We start from the raw sequence: 25,125 nt of genomic DNA, 5'->3' as shown, positions 1-25,125 counted from the left end.
TAGGGTCTCTCCCCGGTGTGCACCCGTTGGTGCAGCTCCAGGGCGGCCGCACTGGGGAAGACGCGCCCGCACACAGCGCACACCACAGGTTCTTTAGCGGCAGCAGCACCACTCCTGTAAGGCCGCCTCGGGCTGGTGGTGGTGGCCGAAGGAACGGCAGGGGGAGGGGGTGGGGGAGGGGGTGGAGGTGGTGCGGCTACAACAGCGGCGGCGGCCATGTCGAAGGAGGCAGCGAAAGCAGCCATTTCATGAGCGCCACCTGTGAAGAGCATGGTTGGAGGGCCGTCTAGACTGTCCCCTCCTCCCTGCGAGGGGAAGGAGGCAGAGGGGTGGCCAGTTTCTGAGTTCCCCAAACCCAGCTGTGCTACTGCATAAGCTGCACCAAGATGGCTGACCCTCTCCTGCATCCAGGCCAGGTCCAGGCCCAGGCTGTTGAGGCGGTCGGGGCTGGGCTCATCTGAGGCTACAGGGGCTGACAGCTGAGAGGGGTGAAGTTCATCTTCTGTAGTATCATCTGTCTGGATCTCTGGTTTCAGAGCAATGTCTGTGAGGCTCCCTCCAAGGTCCCTGCGAGCAGCCTCGGGGGCTGGGACCCCCCCACCACTGACTGTCAAGCCGTTGCCCAGAGGCTTGGCGGCTTTACGCTTCCCTCGAGGCCTGCAGGTCAGGTCCATTGTGGCGTCAGTGGGGGAGGAGGATGGCTGGGTGGCGGAGGAGGTGTTGTTGGTGCTACTGGTGTCAAGACCAATATCACTGGAGGGGGGTTCCTCGCCGGGCTCCAGGGCTGACAGGCACACAAAGACGGGAGAGAGTGGAGTTAAAGAAAAAGCAGGAAATTCAAATTCAGAAAACATTATTGCTGTCCTGTTCTACTCTCAACTCTCGGGGGGGGGCAGCGTCTCCTAATGACTTTCATCCGATTTTCAAGCTTTTCGGTTGTTACGCGTGCCAGACATGCGTTGAAGATACAGGATACTTGGTTAAGTCAACACGTGGTTAGCGTTGTGAAGCGGTTGCAGTTGGGTTAGGTTTAGGCGCCAAAACTACTTAGGTCAGGTTTGGGACTTTTGGTTTCACACGGGGCACGAACAGCAGTCTCCCGAGTGAAAGTCCTGTCTTTCTGTCAGAAAGGCCCTGCAGGAACACTCCTCCCACAGATCACTGGTAGGACAGGCTGATATGCAACCTCCCAATTACAGCCAAGGGACATTATTGAAACATTCACTAATTGGGATAAACAAGGTGAAACAGAACATGGATCGGTTTTATCTTCCTATTCTGCTTTGTTTGCATTAAAACCAGAGTAAAGCTTGACACCAATGAAACTCTGATTTGAATCACACAGAGCCACACTCACCTGTAGACAGACCACACTCTGCCCTGATGTTGACCTCCACCTTGAGGTCCAGGTTGCAGTCGTCTCGCTCCTGCTTCACCAGTGGCAACGCGCTGGTTTCCTCCTGCCATGACACGGTGAAAAAGCCATCAGTTTTCATTTGTCACACAGCTCAGGATGAACCTAGAACTCAGACCGGTTGGGTACATACGCTCATACACGTGGGCTACCTGAAACGCATGATGACACGGGAGATATGACTGCCGAGCTAGAAACCCTCCACTACGCATTGTGCAGCGCAAGATAGAGAGGGAAGCAGCGGGAAGCAATGCAAAAACCTCTCAACCTCTCAAGTTAGAAAAACCACCCATCAGCCGCCTGCAGCTGAAGTCCTGCTGGGAAAGTCAGCGTTTAGTTCAGTTCACGTCTGACTTGATGTTCATCACATGATTTTACTTTTGCAGGCCCTGTGTGTTCAGTGCATTGATGTGGTTTAAGTGGTTCGGTCTACTTGAGTGCACACAACACCGCAGAGGTTAAAGTTTCCCGCTCACCCGTGAGGGCAGACGGGATCGCCTTTACAAAAACAGTTGGACCCTGAAATAATAAATATTTAGAGGCATTCTGCTGATGATTAACGTTTACCTTGGAAATGCGATGGAAGGGTTTGTCTTCAGTGGCAGCGGGAGGAGGCGACACCAGAGGCTGATGGTCGTCAGGCCCTGAAAAAAAAAAAAAGCACTGAGCAAGTCTTGTCCACAGGTTTTCCCGCCTTTTCAACTTTTGAACCGCATCATTACTTAGCATATACAACCTATCTCTATACAACCGAGCTCCCACAGCTTCAGATTTTTTAACCCCCCCCCCCACTTGCAATGTTACAACCAAAACAGGCCCCGTCTTAAAAGAGTGTCACCTTGTCGACATACAGCCGCGTTCATTATTTCAGTCTTGTGCTGAACATATTCCTGAATTAATGGGTGTGTGATGTGCCACAAGGCCAACTGAGGCCAGGTAAAAAAAAAAATAGAGTGGAAGGGGCATAAGGGTCAACAGGGGGCCAAACCTATCTGCAAGGCTAGGTAACACCGGAGGGAGGTTAGAACACAGCACGTCAGTAACTGACCTGAGCTGACACCAATCCGGTGCATTCCACGCCTTCCTCCAGTGTGACTGTCACTAAGGCCAGCCTGCTTTATGGTGCATTACCGTGTGACTGAGTGTGTGTGTGTGTGATGCCCAGCAGAGCGTGTGCTCGGTCATGACAGCAAGGCTGAAGAAGTTGGTAGACCGCTTCAGGCTGCTGTAAGGGCTCACATCGACCGCAGACTGAACGCATCGACAAGCCGACTGCCGGATGTATGAGGACACGTCTGTGTCCATGACTCCCCCTCAGACGTCACGTCTCCCGCCTCCTGCCATCTCCCTCTATTTACCTTCGGGTGGCCTAAAATGAACGGCGTGCATTTCCTCCCGCTGACTCCGTCTCCTCATCTTCCTCTCGTAGCTCCGCATCTTCACGTCCATTTCTCGCACTTTCTGCCGCAGGGCATCGTTCTCCTTCTCGCTCTTCTCCCGCTCCTGCTCCATCTGGGAGCGCAGCGCCGCGTAGCCATCGTCCACCAGCTTGCAGATCTCCGCCACCGCCGAATTGGCCAGTATCTCTATGATCGAGGCGATTTGCGCCTGAAAGCCAACACAGTCCGCCATCATCGCCAGGTCTGCCCGTCTGCTCCCGCACGGACAGATGCGCGCGGCGGCGGCGGCGGCGGCGGGCGGCTGCTGCTGCTGCTGCGGTGCACGCGCGCGAACAGATCCACACACCGACGCGTGACTGGTGACATGCAAACAGCTCAGCGGGTCCAAATCGCGCCGTCTGCCTCCTCCTGATGCGCTCGGCGGTGTTGTGTGTCTGCGAGGTGCGAGAGTCGCCTCGTGATGACGTCAGTTTGTTGTTCAAGCATCACTTCACAGGCGGCTGGGTCTGTCTCAGCGGCCATGGACAGGACAGAAGGCAGTGACTGACAGATGTGTTTACGCTCTATAAAGAACAACTTTTCATTGAGTTACTCTCACAAATAGATACTAATACGACATATAAGACTCATACTGTTCAGCTGTTTAAGTAAGAAGGTCCCGTGTTTGCTTTAAACAACAGAATATAACATTTGACACCAGGAGTTATCCATCAGCCTACACAAGAGTTGTGTTCAGATCCAAAAACTAGCAATTCATGTATAAGGGACAAAAACAAAACAAAATATGCCCTTTTCATTTTTAACTTTTTTTTATTTATTCTATGTCTACATGTCCACACTGTTGTTGGAAGGAGAACCCTGGTTGTGACTAGTGAACGCACAAATTAGTTAAGAGGAATAATGTCAGATTGCAAACACACAAAGCTGTTACAGCTGCAGAAATACCACTCCAAGTATCAAGAGTTGCAGATATTAAAGGGGACCTATTGTGCTCATTTCCAGCTCTATATTTTCATTCTGTGATTCCACTGGAGTAGCTTTGCATGAGTCCCAGTTCAAAAAAAGTCCTTATTTATCTGTTACCGGCCGTTCATGCAGCACCCTCTGTCTAAAACAAGCTGTTTGAGCACCTGTTTCTTTAAGGCCCGCCTCCCTAAAAGCCCACTTTCTTCTGATTGGCCAGCCAAGTTCCGGAAGTCTTTGGAAGAATTTCCAAAGGCAAACTGTAAACCTAACGTTACTACGCAACGTTGACACAAACATAAACATCTGGCCTGTGCCTGGAGCAGAGATACCATATAAGGACATCCGTGCCTGTCTGACATCAGAGAGACACGGCGGTTGAAAAAACTGAAACGGAGCAAGACAGAAAGTAAGGAAAAGCATAATAGGTCCTCTTTAAAAGCAGTTAATGTACCAACAGATATACAAGGAACCAGTTCTACAGCAAAAATGAAACCCTCTCTTTGACAAGGTCTATTCACTCCTTAATAATTAGAAATCCTGATTCATTCACCAGGTTCAGGTTTTTCTTTCAAAATGACCAAACGTCATCTGGAGGCAGGTGTGTTTCTGCTTTATTGTAAACATGACAACATTCATACGTTCTGACAGACATTGCGGCCAGCCCTTCGGACTTCATATGCCCACTTTCCGTCCCTCCTGGCTTGGTGTGTGCTCACTTGCCCATGTGGACGCTCTGGTGGCGGACCAGGTTTCCCAGCACAGAGAAGCGCTTGCCACACTTGGTGCAGCTGTAGGGTCTCTCACCTGTGTGGACGGCCTGGTGCACCTTGAGGCTGCAGGCCTGCGAGAAGCGCTTCCCACACAGGCTGCAGCTGTAGCGCTTCTCCCCCGTGTGGACGCTCATGTGTCTCTTGATGTGGCTGGACTGGGAGAAGCGCTTGCCGCACTGAGCGCAGCTGAACGGTTTCTCCCCGGTGTGCACCCGCTGGTGGGTTTTCAGCTGGTGCGGGTGGACGAAGGGCTTCTTACAGAGGTGGCAGTGGTAGATCCTCTCCCCGGCGTGGGAGCGCTGGTGCACCACCAGGTCTCTGGAGGCGGAGAAGAGGCGGCCGCACCGCTGGCAGCTGTATGCTCGCTCTGTGCTCCTGGAGTCAGAGACGGCTAGAGAGTCTGACATGGAAGAGTTCCCAAAGCTGCTCAGGAAAGGAAAAGATGAGGATGACAGTGCCTCCTCCATGCCCGAGGCTCCGTCTGTGAAGGGTTTGTGAGGAGCCGTCAGAGACCTGGCCACCTCCGGAGAGGAGAACAGGTCGTCGAAGGAGGAGGAGTCCAAGCTGCTGGTGTTCAGCTCTGCTGGTTCACCCTCTGTGTGACACTCATTTCTAATGACAGAAACTAAAGGACTGTGTGTCCCAAAGGCTTCTGACCAGGAAGGTTCAGCCTCCAGTTTGACTGCTGCCAACGCCGTCTCTCCCCTGCAGTCTGCAGCAGCACCACACAAACCCTCCACTCCAGTGTTTGACAGCGACAGCTCTGACTCCAGAGTCTCTGCATCAGGACCTTTACTACTGCTGGACTTGGCAGACAGAGAGTCACTGGGATTTGCAACAAGTTCATCTTCTCTTTTGGTCAAGTCTGTCATTTCCCCGGCTCTGTTCGGACCGGAACCTCTTGGTGCGGCTCTGTGGCTCTGGTCTGCCGCATGAGAGTAGCGACCCAGAGCGCCGGCCTCCACCACTCGCTCTTCCTCTTCCTGCTGCGGAGCTTCGGGTCTGGCAAAGTCCTGTTTTTCGTACCGACCTAAGACACCGACTCTGTCGCTCGCAGCAGCAACTAGAGAATGAAAAGGGGGGAAACAAGACAGAGACTTGATCAATCTTCCATTCTTACTCTCACGTAGCTCATCACTCACGCTGCACTACATTACTCCACAACCTGTGTTTATGAATGGGAGTTTACATTCGGCAAACACACGCCGAGTCGATTATTACATAACCTGTTGTATAATATATTGATATTGACTAAATATATTGATATTCCTGACAGTGAGGAGAGGGCGCTGAATCAGCCTTTAGACCACCATCACTGAGGGAGATCAAAACATAATATAAATCATTTGAAGAACAATATAAGATCAAGGGGTTCATTTCATAACATGTACGTCTTTGACTGTCAAATAGTTTTTGATATAGTGCAGAGATTTTCTCTCCCTGCACATGACGATGTTTAAGAATGTGCCTCTATTGTGCATTGTGATTTTTGCTCCGTGCAAACGGAAAGGAATCCTCACGCCCTGCCTCATACCAGTAGTCAGCAGTGTTTCTCACCCCTCCACGACAGGTAATATCTAGAGGAATAATATTAACAGGGAACGCCCTGCAAACATTTTCAATATGACTGTTAATAACAGGTGCATACCGGGTGGCAGTATCATTTCCCCACACTCCATTTTGCCTATGAACGTAACTAATAGGTTTCTAGATAATGTGTAACACTTTTCAGACGTTTCATCCATCTGTTAAAGTAACAAATGTTAGGCATTCAAATGCAGGTTTCTGTTACGTTTAAAGACGCACATTTCTGCTGCAGAGTGCATGTTAAGAGAGAGGCCTGTCGGTTGGTGAGCTGGATCTCCTCCCTTTCCCGGTCAAACACACGTCTTATATATACATACTGCTGCTGCTGGGATCTGTCTGATGGTCTCGCAGCACACTGCAGCCTGTCAGCTCCTCCTCCAGCCTTTCCTTCTTTATCACAACCACCTCGGGCTCCACCGGCTGCTCCGTCGCGACCACCGGCTGACACACAGGAAACGTTTTGTTTTTTGTTTTTCATTCATCAAAATACAAAAATTACAAGCATACTTTTTTCAATGCCCCTTGCAACGCAATCTTTACTTCACCTCTACTGTGTGGGGACATTGATGTCCTTTTCCCTTTTGAGGCCAGACATTTTCACGACCTGATAAGGAGGGAGATGGACTGAAAAAGAGATAATGCAAGACAAGCTGACCTTTGCACAGACAGCGGCACTGACCTGTGAGCACAGAGTGTCGGTATTCTCCAGCGTGGTGGACTTGGCTTTTCTTTTGGTACTGGCAGGCCCGACTTCTCCCAAGTGATGAGCTGTGTGTCGTGTGATAGCGATTAAAATCTTTAATTAAAAGCTTTATTGATTCAGTGCGCCATTTTCATCCAGGGATATTAAACTGACTGGGGGGGCTTGAGGCCGTAGCCAGAGGGGTGGTGGTGGTGGTTTGGGTTTTCGGGTGGGGGGGGGGGGCCCAATGTTCAGAAACGGCCCTGAGAACAGGTGTAACTATTGATATTGACATTCGTATGGAGAGCCAATAGGATCCCACTTCGTCTCAGTTTCCCCGGCATTAGAAGTGATGTGAGCGTTGTTCTGATCGCCATCAGGCATTTAATGAGTGCATGACGACGTTTATAATACTTCTAATGCAGGGGGAAATAGAGATGAATTGGGGTACTTTTGGCTTTCTATACTTTCGAACTCAGTACCACGGAGGATATGTTTGGTCATAATTCAAATTAAAAGTCCAAATAGAAAATGAAAAGAGATAAAAAAATTTTAAATGTTATTCTTTTCCTACACTACTAGGAATAACCAGGCCATAATTAAAGTAAAAAAATACAATTGAAAAAGCTCATATGAAAATGTAAACGCTTAAATGGAAATGCTCCAAGTGGGTTACGTTAAATGTGAAACGGAAATAGTAACATTCAAAGCTTAAATAGAAAAAGCTTTGCTCTTTACCATTTGGCTTTTCAGGCTTTATGTAAATGAGGGGGCGTGGCCGAAAGGCAGGAGGGAGGGGGGCGCGGAGGCACCTTATGGACAGCAGGGGGGGGGCACAAACAAGGAATTGGAGTTTACCTAAGATGCCTTCGCTTACTTTACTTCCCGTCCCTTCCGTTCCAAACAATCCCCTCCAGTATTCGGGCCACGCCCCCTCATTTACATACAGCTTGAAAAGCCAAACGCCAAATGGAAAAGATGAAATCTAAAATGTCTAATGGTAAATTCCAAATGGCATGTCTCTGTAGTGCCATACACTTAGTATAAGTTACGTATACACGATAAAGACCAGTACTAATTAAAACTACTGTGCTCCGTACTACCATAAACAACCCTGTCCTCCATGTCCATAGCTACAGTGTTTTAAATGGGCCGTCTCCGCGATATAACAACATAACTCTCTAACATGAAATACTCTTCAAATGTCAAATTTTTGAGTGGAGTCTGGTGCATAATGTTCTCCATGCAGGACACAAAGCTGGGTTAGTTTCGGACGGAACAGCTAACCTTTCCCGGTACAGGACACCACCGGGGTGGGTGTGGACTCTCTGTGGGGCTGCTCTCCTGAACGGACCTCCATCAGCCGCAGTCTGCTTTTCAGGGCCAGGTTCTCCCTCTGGCTCCGGGATATTTCCAGCCTCAGGGAGGCAAACCCGTCGTCCACGAGCTGACAGATCTCAGCCACCGCCGCGTTAGCCAACACCTCCATGATGGACGCCAGCTGAGCGTGGAAATCCACACAACTCGCCATCCTGACCCCTAACGGCACGGCACCGCTTCTCCCGACAAAACTCCTCTTAAATTGTTCGTTCGACGTGAAGCCAGCCTCGTATGGTCACAGCGGAGACACTTGAGAGGAGACAGTGACAGTGACTCTCCATGATGAATGAAGAAAAACGCTCTGTTTACTTCCGGGTGTGCAGCGCGCTTGTTCCTTCGCGTACCGTAATTACCCGAGTAAACACGAATATTAAAACGCTGCAAAGAAATTGGTAAACATTTGTCATACTAAAAGCATGGGGGGGGGGGTCGGGGGGGTCGGTATGGGGACTGCAACCAGGGCCAGGATCTTAGAAGTACTGGTCAGGTCATGAGTCCTGTAATGTAGACATAATGTGCACACCAAAAAGAAAGTTTTCACATTCTATTTAGTCAGTTACGGTTCTTTCCAAAAACGTATTTTATTTTAATTTTCTAAAACCCTCTCCACACTGCCAGGAGAAAGGGAGAACCTGAACCATTTATTTATGAATAATATTTTACATACTGATCTTTTGACTTTTTACTGATTTTGCCAGTTGTGCACTGTGTACAGTGGGGAAGGGGGTGGGTTTAATTTGATTTCTGGGTGAAATGATCCTCCTCATACTTAAGCACTGCGACGAATTCACTGGGCGTCAGCATCACCTCATTCATTCAGCTGCTTGTGCTAACAGTAAGTCTTTGTTTTGCCTGGAAGCAACTAGATGAGCACATGCGAGTTCAAGTTCACATGACCTCAAAGTAAAGAGGGCTGTTAAACATGACCTGCCTGGTGAGGACAGGGGAGACCTACACGCCACAATCCCAGTAGGAACCATCAAGCACATCACTCATGTTCCATCAAAACTAAACCTGATTCAGTCACCACAGGAAGACTGATGTAAACTGTCAGAGATGCTTTTTAATGAGCGGGAACGCTGTTGCTGTCTGCTATCTAAGACTTAACCAAACATTAGAAAAACAGTAACATGGCACAGTAACCAGTGACGACACACATGAAATGGCACTGAATGTCAGATGTTTAAGTTTAATGTCCCAGCCTTGGATGGCTGTGGTGTTGTCCTTATTGCAGCTGTGTAACTTGCTCTACTTGGTGGTGTGCAGAGCCTGGTGCCTGATGAGGTTGCTGAGGAAGGAGAAATTCTTGCCACACTTGGAGCAGTGGAACCTCTTCTCCCCAGTATGGACACTCTGGTGGACCTTCAGGTTGTTGGAGGTGGAGAACTGTTTCCCGCAGTGGGGGCAGGGGAAAGGCCTCTCCCCCGTGTGGACCATCTGGTGGCGCTTGAGGCTGCAGACCTGACCAAAGCGCTTCCCGCACTGGACGCACTGGTAGGGCTTCTCCCCCGTGTGGGCGCGCTCGTGGATGCGCAGCTGGCACTGGTGGGCGTAGCGGCGTGAACAGAAGGTGCAGGCGTAGGGGAGGCAGGCCGTCTGCTGCTGCGGGGACTGGTTCTGACTGCTGGATGCTTGATAAAGGTGGTTTTGACTGGAGAAGTGGGCGTTGTCCACCTGCTGGACTCCAGACCAAGAATGCTGGGAGTCCACTGTCCCCATGGCAACAGGGGGGTTGTTAAAGGTAGAGATGTGGTTACTGTAGGCTGCATTACCTTCAAACATCACCTCACTGGGCGGCTCATTGATCGGAATACACAGCAGCGGCTGATACTGTGACCTCACACTGGCGTTGCCCTGACCTGTGAGAGGCGTCCCGTCCTCAGCTTCAGACGCCCCGCCGCCGCCGTCCTCCGCTGCATGGGGAAGTGAGTTGACGACAATGACGTCAAGCTTGGACGCAGGGCTCGCCTGGTCCATGTCGCACTGAGGCCTTCTAGAAACAGTGGGGAAGCCAGGGGCAGCGTTTGTCTTTATTTTGCTAAATGATGAGTTTCCTGCTACAGTTTCTGGTGTGTATGTAGAACAAGATGGCAGCTTCATGTCTTTGGTCTCGCTGCTCTCCTGCCGTTCCAGCAGCGTTTGGGAGGGACAGTGTTTCTCTGGGGTGCCACCTGACGAGCCCACAGCAAGGAAAACAGCGTTAGAAAAATAAGTTGCTGTATTATTTTCACGTGCAGTGCACTACATAAGGTTTACGTCTCGTCTCACCAGCTTCAAAGAGCACACAAGCTGCATGTTTCCACTTAATAACTACGACTCTGTATTCTTGACATCCCTCACGTAATTATCACATTCATAAGAAATAATGTCATAAAATCAAACCACAAAATTCTAAACAGCATGGACATTTTGAATAGATTATATGAATTTGGTAATTTCCTGCATTGTTGTTTGGCAGATAGGTCAAAAACCTTGGAAGTTTTCAGAACAGTTCTTGCTTGCAACCACATTACCACATAACAATAATGACATTTTGAAAATGTTTATGGAGATGATGACCAACAGTGCAAACAGTTCCAGTCTTTGATTGATTTTCATCTGAACTAAAGAGTAACTGATGGCTGAAGGTACAGTCGGAAATCTGAAAACTACTTGTGTTTGTAAAGGACTGAGAAAAAAGTTGTTTTAATAACAGACAACCCCTATTTTCTTTAAGTATTACCATTAAGAATTACTCTAACAAAGTCGATCCGGACGCTACACTGCTGAGAGAGTGCGTGGTTATTGTGACAACGAGATTCTGGGCTTAAAGCTTAAGGGGAGGCGGCTGTGTTGTCCGTCATCCTGAGAGCAGCGGCAACAGGTGTTTATGTCATGATGGCTGCTGTAACTCCACCGCGAATGCTGATCTTCAAGATCCAAAAACGACTTTCGGATTTGAGTGCCAGCCAGCTGCAGGCTGTTGCGAGTTCGATTGAGGAAGGCCGACAGACTCAGAATGTTGAAGACCTAAGTGAACCAGAACTCTAGGACCTGATTGTTGATTATGTCAGAAGTTGGAAGTAAGAGTGAGAGCAATGGAAGATGAAGGCATGACTCCTCCTCCTTGATGATCTGCTCAGTGATCGGCCAGCCCCTTGAATCCCTTCTTGCCCATCAACCTCTTGAAATAACTAGCTAATGGTACTGAGGTTCCTTTTGAGGGATGGGCTGAAGTAGACTTTCAAATTGATAGTGTGAGTCATGGACAAGTGACTATCAAAGTACCAGTCCTCATCAGTCAAAGTTGTACCTGTTCTCTACTAGGTAGTGATGTCATTGCAGGGATTATCAGAGAAAATGAGGAACAGAGCGATGAGGTTGGTGTCACTGCAATCTAGTGGAAGCCCTCGAAATAATGGTGTCTGATGAGACACCCCCCCAGTGTAATGTAAGAGTTGGTAAGAAAGGCATAACTATTCCGGCAGGACAAATCTGGGAAGTTAGGTGCAGGGTTAGGGGGTGGCCAGGGGGCGGTACGTTGTTGTTTCAGCCCAGTCCAGAGAAGAACTGCCCAGAGGATTTAGAGCTCTTTCCAGCCCTGGTAGATGTTCCTAGTCAAAATGTACTCAAATTCCCATTAACGCTACTAAACATGATATCTATCGAGCACAGCGAACAGTCCTCGGAACTCTGGAAGACGTCATTGAGGTGAAACCAGTCAAGCGTCCCTCTTGGAAACCTGAGTCTACGCCGAAGCCTCTTTATAGAGAGGTAAAGGAATATGTGCAAAAGCTGCTTGACCATGGGTGGGCCGTACTGCTCCGGAGTATGGTGTTAAGTTGCGTCCAAAAGAAATGAGCTTTTCAAGCGTGACCAGAAACACAGAGACTGATACATGAGTGGAACTGAGGGAATTGTGTACAGGCAGGTGACCAACATCCCAGAGAAGGCACCAATGGGCTCAGTTACAACCAGTGCAACCTTTGGGCTCATCTCTGTCGACTACCTGCACCTCAAACCAAGTAAAGGAGGCTACTGACACGTCCTGGTAGATCACTTTACTCGCTTTGCACAAGCCTATCCAACTAAGAACAAGTTGAGCAAAACTGCAGCATCCTCTCAGATTTTATTCCACGCTTCGGGTACCCGCAAAACAGAACAGCCTATTTCAATGACTCCAACAGTTGGCTGGAATTACACATTCTTGAACTACTACCTATCATCCGCAGGGGGACCCCATCAAGCGTCTGAATAGGACACGTCTTCAGATGCTCCGAAGAAAGCAGAGTGGAAAGACCACCTTCCACATATAGTCCACGCTTACAATTGCGCCAAACATGAAGCGACAGCCCATTGATTTGCCGCTTGACCTCGAACCTGAGCAGCAGTCGCAGACCAGACAGGAATACACCAACAAACGGGCTGCTCGCATGCAGGAGGTATACAGGATCGCCTCAGACAACAGCAAAAAGTGCTCAGGGTGGTTTCAAAGGAGTCGTGCTGCAACCAGGAGGTCATGTCCTTGTCAGAAACTTGTCCAAGAGAGGCGGTCTGGGCAAACTTCGTGCTTAATGGGAGAACAAGATTCACTGAGTCTGAGACTGGGAGATGGGCCTGTGTACAGAGTTCAAGCACATACAGGGGACCAAATCCTCCATGTACTGCACCATAATCTCCTTGTACTCGTGAACAAACTACCATTGGAACATGATGAAAAGGACTGTCATGAAACCACAAAGACTGAGGAACCACCATATACGCAGAGAGGTACCCGAGCAGGATTCCAATGATTCTGCCGAAGAGGAGGAGGAGGAATATTCACACAGCCTTCACCACTTACCTGTGCATGAAAGGAGAACAGTCAGACCTCAACCACCTCAACCTGAGCCACACAGTAAGCTTCGAACTGTGGCAGAATATCAGCCCATGAGTCATGACACCACCCAGCAACAAAATGAATCTGTGGTCACATGCACCAACAGTGGCTAATGTGCCTTCATTGGTTGAACATCAGGCACCACTTCAGGAAGATGATACTGGGGCCGGTAGGAGTACAGAAGAGTTCAGGGTTGATGTTGAACCGGTCACAGAGTCGGCAGGTGAAGGGGAGCTGCCCATAAGACGATCTGATCGAGCGGTCGGCATTTGTACTTAATGTGCTCCAACATGCCAAAACATTATCCTGCTGTGCTCTTTTAGAGCACGTATGGGACCTCAACAGAGGCATGGCCTTAACGTTGGTATGGCCATTGCTTGGAAACCTTCTGGTGATGTTCTATATTTGTCTCACAGTCAACAAATCTCATGTTCAGACTCAAAGCAACAGTGAAGTACTGTGTGTATCACAGCCTGATATATCTTCTCCCTCTGTGCCATAGAGCTGCATCACCATGAACACACACACACACATACACACACACTGGAGATTATTAGCGCCGTCCTGCTGCCCCAAATATTCTCTAGAGAACCAAATGTGAATTCATCCGCCGCTGAAAATAGTCCCCAACAATGCAATTTCCTCCTGTTTGTTTGATAAGAACTACAGCGAGCAGCTGTTCGAGGAAATGATGGAGCCTTTTTCAACATGAAACCATATATTTGTGAGGTGTTTTTAAAGATTCACGCCTTCAGTAGGAACCAATGGGCTTTGAGCTCAGAGCCACAGACAGGAAGTCAGACAGTACTGAGAGACAGACTTGCGTGTTGTTGGTTTGAGTCTTTTTCTGGGATTTATTGACAAGAAGTAAATTCTTTGAGAAGTGAAATCTATTGTTTAATCACCAGCGTTATGGTTTGCCTCCTTTCTGTCTTTTGATATGGAGCATCACAGAACACGCTCCGTTCCATTTGGTGACAATTAAACTTCAAAACAAAACAAAGAACCATCAACATTTGAGTGCATGAAGTTGCTCGGCGCAGGTTGAAATGATTGAATGGGATTTCCACCACAGGAAAACGATGTGACAGGAAAAACAAGACTGATACCTTGCACTTCATCCGTCTTTTCCTCCTCGCTCTGAGGGCTGCTCATGTTTGTCAGACATCCGTGGCCCTGGAAAGAGGAGGGAGGCGTTTAGCTGACAAAAAAGAACCCACAAGACTCTGACACAGTAATAGTTCTTAGTTCAAATAGGAGCCACGGGGTTGGTGTGTTTGATATGATCAAATCATTTCCCGGGGATCAGTTATTCACTTTGTGTAAATCTTCTTTCAATTGCAGCGTTAATCCCACGACTGCTTCCACTACAACAGCAAATGACACCATACAATGAAACCCTTTGAAAATATGATTTATTGGCATATTTGTACTACATCATATGTACACGAGTGCGAATGGCCCTCTCGTCTTTGGTGAGCTCATAGTTCGGATTAAAAGGATACATTAAAATGGATAAACATGCATGTCACACGCTGACAATGATGTGAGGAGTTGTTAAACCAGTTTGCAGTAAGAGCGCGCTACAGCTGCTCACATGCAGTATGTAGGTCTCATTAAAATATCTATTTATTAGATGGGAAATAGAAATCTATGAAAAAAGAAGCTTAACGCCTGGTTCCATTATTCTTAGTGCACTCATGAAAATACACAACAAAGATTAAACTGTTGACTGTTCTCAGTCCTCTGACATTCATGATCAGAAGGTCATTCATGTCATTCATTAAGGCTGCACGCATCACAATTTGCTTCCATCTCGTTTCTCAGAAAAAAAAGAGAGTTCTGTGAAAAGTGAATCAGTTAGTACTGTGTAAAAAAAAAGCCTGGTTCTCAAACCCAGCTGTAAAACTTTGGTCTGGTCTTGGTGTTCAGTGCTGCATCTTCTGGTGCCTCTTGAGGTTGCTGGGGTGGGAGAAGCGCCGGTTGCAGACGGAGCAGCTGAAGGGCCTCTCTCCGGTGTGCACGTTGCGGTGGATGTCCAGCTGGCTCTGGTACACGAAGCTCTTGCCGCACAGCGGGCAGGTGTAGGGCTTCTCCTGGTTGTGCCTGGCCATGTGCTTCTGCAGGTCCTTCTTCAGGAAGAAGCGCTTGGTGCAGCTGGTGCAGCTGTACGGGCGCTCCATGGTGGCAGCGTGGTAGAAGCCCAGGCGGAAGCTGCTGGAGAGGGGTTTGTGGTGGCTCGCAGGGCGGTGCAGAGCCACGCTGGGCGCGTCACATGAGGAGTTGATCCTGGAGCTAGTTCCACCACTGGAGGGTCCTGGAGTGTCCTCGCGAGGGAGAGCCAACTTCGCCTGCACTGACTCCTGCCCAGCACGCCGAAGCATGGGTGAGGTAGTTTTCTCATGTCTGCCTCTTCTTCTGCCTGCCTTTCTCTTCGTCTGGTCTACACCTGACCTCTCACACTCCTCCCCGTCCTTGTCTGACACCCCCCCTCCATCAATGACTATCACCTCTGACAGGAAGGACTTGGATGTGTCTAACGCAGCCTCATTATCTTTCCTGCAGTCCGCTACGGCGCCACAGGAAGCTGGCACGCCGTCCCTGCGTGCCGCCACTTCCGCGCCTGAATTCGGCGGCTCACTGTCCCCTGCTCTGACATCACTTCCTGTTAGCTCCGGCTGGGAACTGTGGGTAGTGTCACCGCCGCTGCTGTCAGTTTCGGCTGTCCTGCCGACAACAAAGGTGTCTATGTCAGATCCACTGACCTCCTTTTCGCTGCGGCGTCCGGCCGGCCAGCCGGTGGCTAGCGACATGGGGTTGTCTGCGTCTCCTGGCACCTCGTGGTCGGTGGTTCCCGTCTCCATCGCTCCCTCCACCTTAACTATGAGCAGCTCCCCCTCCTCCTCAGGCTCTGCTGACTGAGAGGACAAACTGATTAAAAATAAAGCTCCTTCCTGTCGTTCTGTACTAAATGATAAATCGAATTCAGAAGCCGGAGGGGTTCCTCAACCTCCATTTCCTGTATTTAAAACGTTCATATCAGTTACAGCTGCAGCGATTACTTGATTATTCGATCGAGGTGTTTTCATCGGTCCAGATCACTGGGCAGCTAACTAACGCTAATAACTAACACTGACCTGAAATCTGGCTGCACTGATGCAAAACAGATGTTTTCAAGGTGCGAAACTGGTGAGGATTTCACTTGCTTTCCATCAGTGCTGACACACTCTGCGGGCCAGATTTACTCAAAGCTTGTGTATCTTATTTCTCCTTTATGAGTGCATGTTTGACTAATGTCAAGTTTCTGTGGTTCTCCGTCACCTGTCCACTCGTGCTACAAAGCTGGAGTGCAGTGTAGCATCCAAACTGCATGAGAGGACTTCACTCATCATTTAAGTTCCCATGAATCTGCTAGCAGAGTGCTATTCGATTCTGCATATTTACCTGTTCCCTGTAAAAACCCTAAGCTAGGGAGGCCGCCCCCCTCCCAAAAAGCCCAGCATGCTCTGATTGGTCAGCTCCCACGGGCCTAAGCAGGCACCGCTCACCATGTTTTTGTAAGCAGGTGAGCTAGCTACTCGTCAAAGTCAGACATTTTGGAATCCTGCACATTGGTTGGGGCCTGTATGAAGATGGTCTGCTGGTGCGCTGTGGAATAGCTACCTCAGTTTTGGTGGTGGTGACGACCTCCTGATCGGGATCCTGGGCCAGGTTGATAGGCTGGGTCTTCGGCGCGGACAGCTGAGCCCTCGGACCTCGGTTCAGAAACCTGGTCCTGCCCTGCAGAGAGGGGCCTGGTGGAACATTGGAAGGAGGATAATTAGCCACGAATTACCGCAACTGAACTCAACATTACGTCCTCCGCAAAAAGAGTGTCACCTAACTCTGGTGTTACGGTAGGTTAATAGGGCCTTACAATACTCTTACATGGCGATATAAAGACACAGTCACATTCTCCCTGTGTGACTAACAGGTGGAACTGCTCTGATGTTTGAGATACTTCAGAGTTGATAGAAACTTCCATCATTTCTTGGCATGTTGCTGTTGTTAAACAGGCAGACCTGGTGCTGAGAGAGCCACAGAGTTGCTGCACTGTTTAAAGAGGTGTTCGAGGCCGACGATTCCAGAGCTTTGAAAAGAGATTGCAGGAAGACATACACATGCACAGAGAAAACCAAACCGGAACCAGAACGGATCCCTGTGGTATTATACATGTGATCTCGGTATTTGGTCAAGTGAAATCAACAGAAACGAAGAACTTCCTGTTGGCCAATTAGGAGGAAAGGTCATTAATCCATTGCCAATATTGAGTTGGCAGCCAAATGAGCCGTCATATCTCTCTAATTTCAGCAGCGGATCTGCCAAAGCAAATAACGTACGGCACAAAAAGTCTGCTCATCTTTGCTGGTTAAGAAAAGATTGCACTTTATTGACCCTCTTAGGGAAATCCAGGCTCCACATCAGCAATTACAGAGAGTACAGAATTGTACAGTAGGGAATAGCAAGATACAACAAGCAAAATACAATAAGCAAAATAAAACAAGGTAATTATAGATCATATAAATACATAAAAAACTGTACAAGATGAAATACAAGACTGTCAATGTGTCCGAGTGAGAGAAACTGTCCTGAGTCTAGAGGTGTCCGATGATCCAGTGGTTACAGAATCAGCCGTGCATCATGTAACATCCAGCTTGTGCTGTGACCCAGCGGGCACATCTGGAAACACTGCAGCAGGCCGCTGATCCAAAGCTGTGACACCAAGTGGTCTTTCACTGTGATGTTCAGGTGAAACATCTCTGTCTGCCGGAAGGAGGACAAGTCAGTGCAACAGGAAAAACAAAACAAAAAACAGTGGCCTATTACATTTTGAGACTTCTACAGTCCTCTACAGATACACTTGTGTACATGCTTGTGTATGCGGTGGAGTGACCAATAAACGTGGTTTGGCTTGATTTGATACATGACCATGTTTCCCTGTTGCTGTGTATTCGTGTCTAATTCAATACTTGGTCATGATTGATGCTCAGGTGACAAAGAAAACGTGCAAGCTTTTCTAACTCAGGAGGAGGCTTGTATGTACTGAGATACAGAAATATGGCATAGTGTGGCTCCTCCCTCCTGCTTGACACCAGGTGGGTAGCAAGACAACACTGAACTACAGTGTTAGCTGTGGTTGTTTCCTCATTCCACAGAGGACAGATCGTGTTAAATTAGTGCAGACCGCACAGTGACTAGCAGAAGATCAGCTGACAGCAGCCAAGTCACCAGGGCAGGTGACGCTAGCATCAAACATAAACATATTAATGGTGGAGTTCTATGAAGTAGACAACTCCTTCCGACATTAGGGACAACTACACAAATAGTCTGGCTAAAGAATAAGTAGCTGTGGTATGAACATAACCTTTGCAGCAAATAGCAGCTAATATAAGTTAGCTAGTCGCTACCATAAGTTAGCTAGTTGCTAATGTTAGCCTCTTACCTGCTGCACTGTCCGCCGCTTTCTCGCCATCAGACCGATAGAGAACTGCGGTGGACTTGTTAACGCTCCTTTCACGGGTGACTTTGAGTGCGAGGCCTCGTGGACAGAAACGTTAGAACGCTTTCATCAAGTTGAAGCCATCGCCTCATGAAAAATTGGCCCTCCCTCTGACCCCCGCTCACTGTGTTCGCTCCGTTCTCTTCATTGCAGTGTGCTCTTTGGCAGACAGCTCCCCCTGCTGCCCATAAGGTGCCTCTGCGCCCCCAGCCATTTCAAACCCTCCCCTCCAGCCTTCGGGCCACGCCCCCTCATTTACATACAGCTTGAAAAGCCAAACGCCAAATGGAAAAGATGAAATTAAAAATGTCTAATGGTGAATTCCAAATGGCAAATCTCTATAGTGCCATACACTTAGTGTAAGTTACGTATACATGATTAAGACTAGTACTAACTAAAACTACTGTGCTCCGTACTACCATAAACAACCCTGTCCGCCATGTCCATAGCTACAGTGTTTTTGATGCTAGCTTCGAATGCATGGTCTCCGCGTCATAACATAACATTACCTTACCTTACCTAGCCTGGCTGTAACAACGCTTTCTTCTTTTAAGATAAATATGTCATTCGAACAACAACAACACCTTTTCTTAACATCAAATTATCTGCTGCTAGTGGTGTGCAATACTGCAAGATTTGGTATCGATCCGATACCAAGTAAATACAGGGCCATAATCGCCGATACCGATACCTTTTAATAATTAAGGTTGATACATCATCAAATTGCTAAATCTGAATGAATTTTCATGACCATTTAAGTGTTTGTGATTTTTCCTTTGGATTTTTAATTAGTAAAAACCCAGGACAGAATTTGGGCAAAGTTTATAGGTAAATAGAAAATACTTCATAATAAAAGTTTTTGTTCAGAAATAATAGAACAGTAACAAAACATTTTTTCCCCATACATTGTCATGTCTGGATTTTTTTCTTAAATAAACAAAGTGCACAAAAGTATCACTCGAGAACAAATTAAAACAAATTATTTTTTTGAGGTATAGTGTTCAGAAACTACAATACAAAAATTTAATAAAATTTCTCCCTTCATTGCACTTCTTTTCTGGATTTCTGGACTCTGTGCTGCTTGTGTGTGTGTGTGCTGCTGGCCGGGCCTGGCGGCTGAGCCTGCTCGCTTGTTTGCCTGGCGCCGCTGAGTCACGTGATGGTACAACATCAAAACACAAGAGGGGGGAGGAGGAGCAAAGTGTCCCGACTCCGCGCTGTGGCAGCAGCGGCACTTGAAATCAGCGGCACTTACACAGACAGCCAGGTCGCCTCTTTGACGAAACCGCAGCAGTGCACACAGGAGAGAAACTGAAACTAAAGTATCGATCTCATTACACTGGTATCGATCAATATCAATACCAACGTTGGTATCGATATTATCGATATTTGGATCGATCCGCCCAACACTATCTGCTGCACTTCATCATTTCGAGGCAGCAGTAAGAACCTATCGTGTTACACTGTTAAAATGTCAAATTTTTGAGTGGAGTCTGGTGTCTAATGTTCTCCATGCAGGACACAAAGCTGGGTTAGTTTCGGGCGGAACAGCTAACCTTTCCCGGTACAGGACACCACCGGGGTGGGTGTGGACTCTCTGTGGGACTGCTCTCCTGAACGGACCTCCATCAGCCGCAGTCTGCTTTTCAGGGCCAGGTTCTCCCTCTGGCTCCGGGATATTTCCAGCCTCAGGGAGGCAAACCCGTCGTCCACGAGCTGACAGATCTCAGCCACCGCCGCGTTAGCCAACACCTCCATGATGGACGCCAGCTGAGCGTGGAAATCGACACAACTCGCCATCCTGACCCCTAACGGCACGGCACCGCTTCTCCAGACAAAAACTCCTCTTAAATTGCTCGTTCGAAATGAAGCCAGCCTCGTTTGATCACACCACGAAACGCTGTCTGTTTACTTCCGGGTGTGCAGCGAGCTTGTTCCTTCGCGTACCGTAATTACCCGAGTAAACACGAATATTAAAACGCTTCAAAGACATTGGTAAACATTTGTCACACTAAAAGCATCGGCGGGGGGGGGGGGGGGGGGGGGCAAGCCAGAATCTTAGTAATACTGGCCACACTGCCAGGATTAAGGGAAAACCTGAACCATTTATTTATGAATATATTTTGCATACTGCTGAAACACAACCTCTGTGTTCTCAATGGTAGCTAAAGATTCCTTTATTGTTTTAATCAGATTGTATTTCATCATGTGTTCTGGGTTTGTTAATAGCAGATGATGGGTGCTGAATGGACGCATGAAATGATCATGTCTTATTTGGGTGTCTTGACTTCAAACCGTCAGATTGTTTCTGCAATCAGTCTTTAAAGGGCAAGTCCAGTTGCGAGTCTGACTGGCGTCCCAAGTCTGGATCCTACAGCTCTGAATCCTGGCCCCTTTAACAATCAAGTAGTTTTTTTTGTTGATTGCGAACGCGTTGAGTGGAGTCATTTTATAGTGTCAGTTGCCGACACGGTTAGCGACTAGCTGGTGAACATAGTGTTAGCATTTAGCAGCTAAAGAGACACATATTCAGTCACCACAGGAAGACTGATGTAAACTGCCAGAGATCCTTTTTAATGAGCGGGAACGCTGTTGCTGTCTGCTATCTGAGACTTTCCAAACATTAGACAAACTAACATGGCACAGTAACCAGTGACGACACACATGAAATGGCACTGAATGTCAGATGTTTACGTTTAATGTCCCAGCCTTGGAAGACCGTGGTGTTGTCCTTATTGCAGCAGTCCGACTTGCTCTACTTGGTGGTGTGCAGAGCCTGGTGCCTGATGAGGTTGCTGAGGAAGGAGAAGTTCTTGCCACACTTGGAGCAGTGGAACCTCTTCTCCCCAGTGTGGACGCTCTGGTGGACCTTCAGGTTGCTGGAATTGGAGAACTGCTTCCCGCAGTGGGGGCAGGGGAACGGCCTCTCCCCCGTGTGGACCATCTGGTGGCGCTTGAGGCTGGAGACCTGAACAAAGCTCTTCCCGCACTGGACGCACTGGTAGGGCTTCTCCCCCGTGTGGGCACGCTCGTGGAGGCGCAGCTTGCATGGGTGGGCGTAGTGGCGTGAACACAAGGTGCAGGCGTAGCGGCGGTGGGGTGTCTGCTGCTGCGGGGACTGGTTCTGATAAAGGTGGTTTTGACTGGAGAAGTGGGCGTTGTCCATCTGCTGGACTCCAGACCAAGAATGCTGGGAGTCCACTGTCCCCATGGCAACAGGGGGGTTGTTAAAGGTAGAGATGTGGTTACTGTAGGCTGCATTACCTTCAAACATCACCTCACTGGGCGGCTCATTGATCGGAATACACAGCAGCGGCTGATACTGTGACCTCACACTGGCGTTGCCCTGACCTGTGAGAGGTGTCCCGTCCTCAGCTTCAGACGCCCCGCCGCTGCCACCGCCGTCCTCCGCTGCACGGGGAAGTGAGTTGATGACGATGACGTTAAGCTTGGACGCAGGGCTTCTAGAAACAGTGGGGAAGCCAGGGGCAGCGTTTGTCTTTATTTTGCTAAATGATGCTACAGTTTCTGGTGTGTATGTGGAACAAGATGGCCGCATCATGTCTTCGGTCTCGCTGCTCTCCTGCCGTTCCAGCAGCGTTTGGGAGGGACAGTGTTTCTCTTGGGTGCCACCTGACGAGCCCACACCAAAGAAAACAGCGTTAGAAAAATAAGTCGCTGTTTTCTTTTCACGTGCAGTGCACTACATAAGGTTTATGTCTCGTCTCACCAGCTTCAAAGAGCACACAAGCTGCATGTTTCCACTTAATAACTACAACTCTGTATTCTTGACATTCCTGAACAGCTGTGAGCAGTTACTGTAATAAAATCAAACTACAAAATTTGAAAACAACATGGACATTTTTTAATAGAATGTCAATTTGGTAATTTCCTGCATTGTTTGGCAGATGAGTTGCTTGCAGTCAGTCAGAAATCAATCTGAAAACTGCCTGTATGTAAGTCATATGTCACGTGCACTTAATGTGCTCCAACATGCAAAACATCATCCTGCTGTGCTCTTCTATCTTCTCCCTCTGTGCCATAGAGCTGCATCACCATGAACACACGCACTGGAGTTTATAAACGCCGTCCTGCTTGCCCAAATATTCTCTAGAGCACCAAATGTGGATTCATCCGCTGCTAAAAATAGTCCCCAACAAATGCACAATTTCCTCCCACAGCTGTTTGAGGAAATGACGGAGCCTTTTTCAACATGAAACCATATATCTGTGAGGTGTTTTTAAAGATTCACGCCTTCAGTAGGAACCAATGGGCTTTGAGCTCAGAGCCACAGACAGGAAATCAGACAGTACTGAGAGACAGACTTGCGTGTTGTTGGTTTGAGTCTTTTTCTGGGATTTATTGACAAGAAGTAAATTCTTTGAAAAGTGAAATCTATTGTTTAATCACCAGCGTTATGGTTTGCCTCCTTTCTGTCTTTTGATATGGAGCATCACAGAACACGCTCCGTTCCATTTGGTGACAATTAAACTTCAAAACAAAACAAAGAACCATCAACATTTGAGTGCATGAAGTTGCTCGGCGCAGGTTGAAATGATTGAATGGGATTTCCACCACAGGAAAACGATGTGACAGGAAAAACAAGACTGATACCTTGCACTTCATCCGTCTTTTCCTCCTCGCTCTGAGGGCTGCTCATGTTTGTCAGACATCCGTGGCCCTGGAAAGAGGAGGGAGGCGTTTAGCTGACAAAAAAGAACCCACAAGACTCTGACACAGTAATAGTTCTTAGTTCAAATAGGAGCCACTGGGTTGGTGTGTTTGATATGATCAAATCATTTCCTGGGGATCAGTTATTCACTTTGTGTAAATCTTCTTTCAATTGCAGCGTTAATCCCACGACTGCTTCCACTACAACAGCAAATGACACCATACAATGAAACCCTTTGAAAATATGATTTATTGGCATATTTGTACTACATCATATGTACACATGAGTGCGAATGGCCCTCTCGTCTTTGGTGAGCTCATAGTTCGGATTAAAAGGATACATTAAAATGGATAAACATGCATGTTACATGCTGACAATGATGTGAGGAGTCCTAAGAGGGTAACTCATGAACACTTCACCTAGTATATACATACACACACACACATATATATATATATATATATATATATATATATATATATACACACACACACATATATATATATGTGTGTGTATATACATACGTATATAGATATCTATATATATAGATATCTATCTATATATAGATATATATGCAGGATTTGATCTGGGACTACTGGTGATGATGTTCAGTTGATACTGATGTTCTTTTATTGCCACCATGGGGGGAGATGAAATCTAAGGAAACGTGTCTACAGCCTAGAGCTGCAACGACCACTTGATTAATCGATTGTTTGAATCGAAAGAAAATGAGTTGCTGACTACTCTGATAATCGATAAATCGTTTCAGTTATTTTTCAAGCAAAAATGTCAAACGTTTGCTGGTTTCAGCTTCTTTTTTCTGCTTTTTTGCTGCTTTTCTTTGTCGTGTATGACAGTAAATGAAGAGTCTTTGGGGTTTTGGACTGTTGGTTGAACAAAGGAAGCAATTTGAAGGTGTCACTTTGGGGCCCTGGGAAAATGCGATGAGCATTTTATAGCCAAAGCGATTCATCGAGACAATAATCGGCAGATTAACCGATAATGAAAATAATGGTTAGTTGCAGCCCTACTACGGCCCCTTTCAGACTGCTGACTTCATGCTGCCTCTTGTCACTCAGACATGCAGCAGGTGTCTGTTACGTGAACGTTCCTCGCGGTTTCATTTGTACATGACGGGATGTTACAAAAAGAGTCAAAATGCTGGGTGACATTTGTGCAGCTTGCGCGGTGTCGCAGTAATATGAAGGAAGAGGAGTGTTCTCAGTCCTCTGACAGTCTCTCACGCTCACTATGTGTCATTCATTAAGGCTGCACGCATCACATTTTGCTTCCATCTCGTTTCTCTGAAAAAAAAGAGAGTTCTGTGAAAAGTCTTAAAAAATACACCTCAGGATTAAAAAGTGAATCAGTTAGTACTGTTTAAAAAAAAAAAAAAAAAAAAAAGCCTAGTCCTCAAACCCAGCTGTAAAACTTTGGTCTGGTCTTGGTGTTCAGTGCTGGATCTTCTGGTGCCTCTTGAGGTTGCTGGGGTGGGAGAAGCGCCGGTTGCAGACGGAGCAGCTGAAGGGCCTCTCTCCGGTGTGCACGTTGTGGTGGATGTCCAGCTGGCTCTGGCACACGAAGCTCTTGCCGCACAGCGGGCAGGTGTAGGGCTTCTCCTGGTTGTGCCTGGCCATGTGCTTCTGCAGGTCCTTCTGCAGGAAGAAGCGCTTGGTGCAGCTGGTGCAGCTGTACGGGCGCTCCATGGTGGCGGCGTGGTAGAAGCCCAGGCGGAAGCTGCTGGAGAGGGGTTTGTGGTGGCTCGCAGGGCGGTGCAGAGCCACGCTGGGCGCATCACATGAGGAGTTGATCCTGGAGCTAGTTCCACCACTGGAGGGTCCTGGAGTGTCCTCGCAA

Source organism: Enoplosus armatus, chromosome 2 (assembly GCF_043641665.1).
Source record: "Enoplosus armatus isolate fEnoArm2 chromosome 2, fEnoArm2.hap1, whole genome shotgun sequence".
Taxonomy (NCBI): domain Eukaryota; kingdom Metazoa; phylum Chordata; class Actinopteri; order Centrarchiformes; family Enoplosidae; genus Enoplosus; species Enoplosus armatus.
This window is presented reverse-complemented; position numbering follows the sequence as displayed.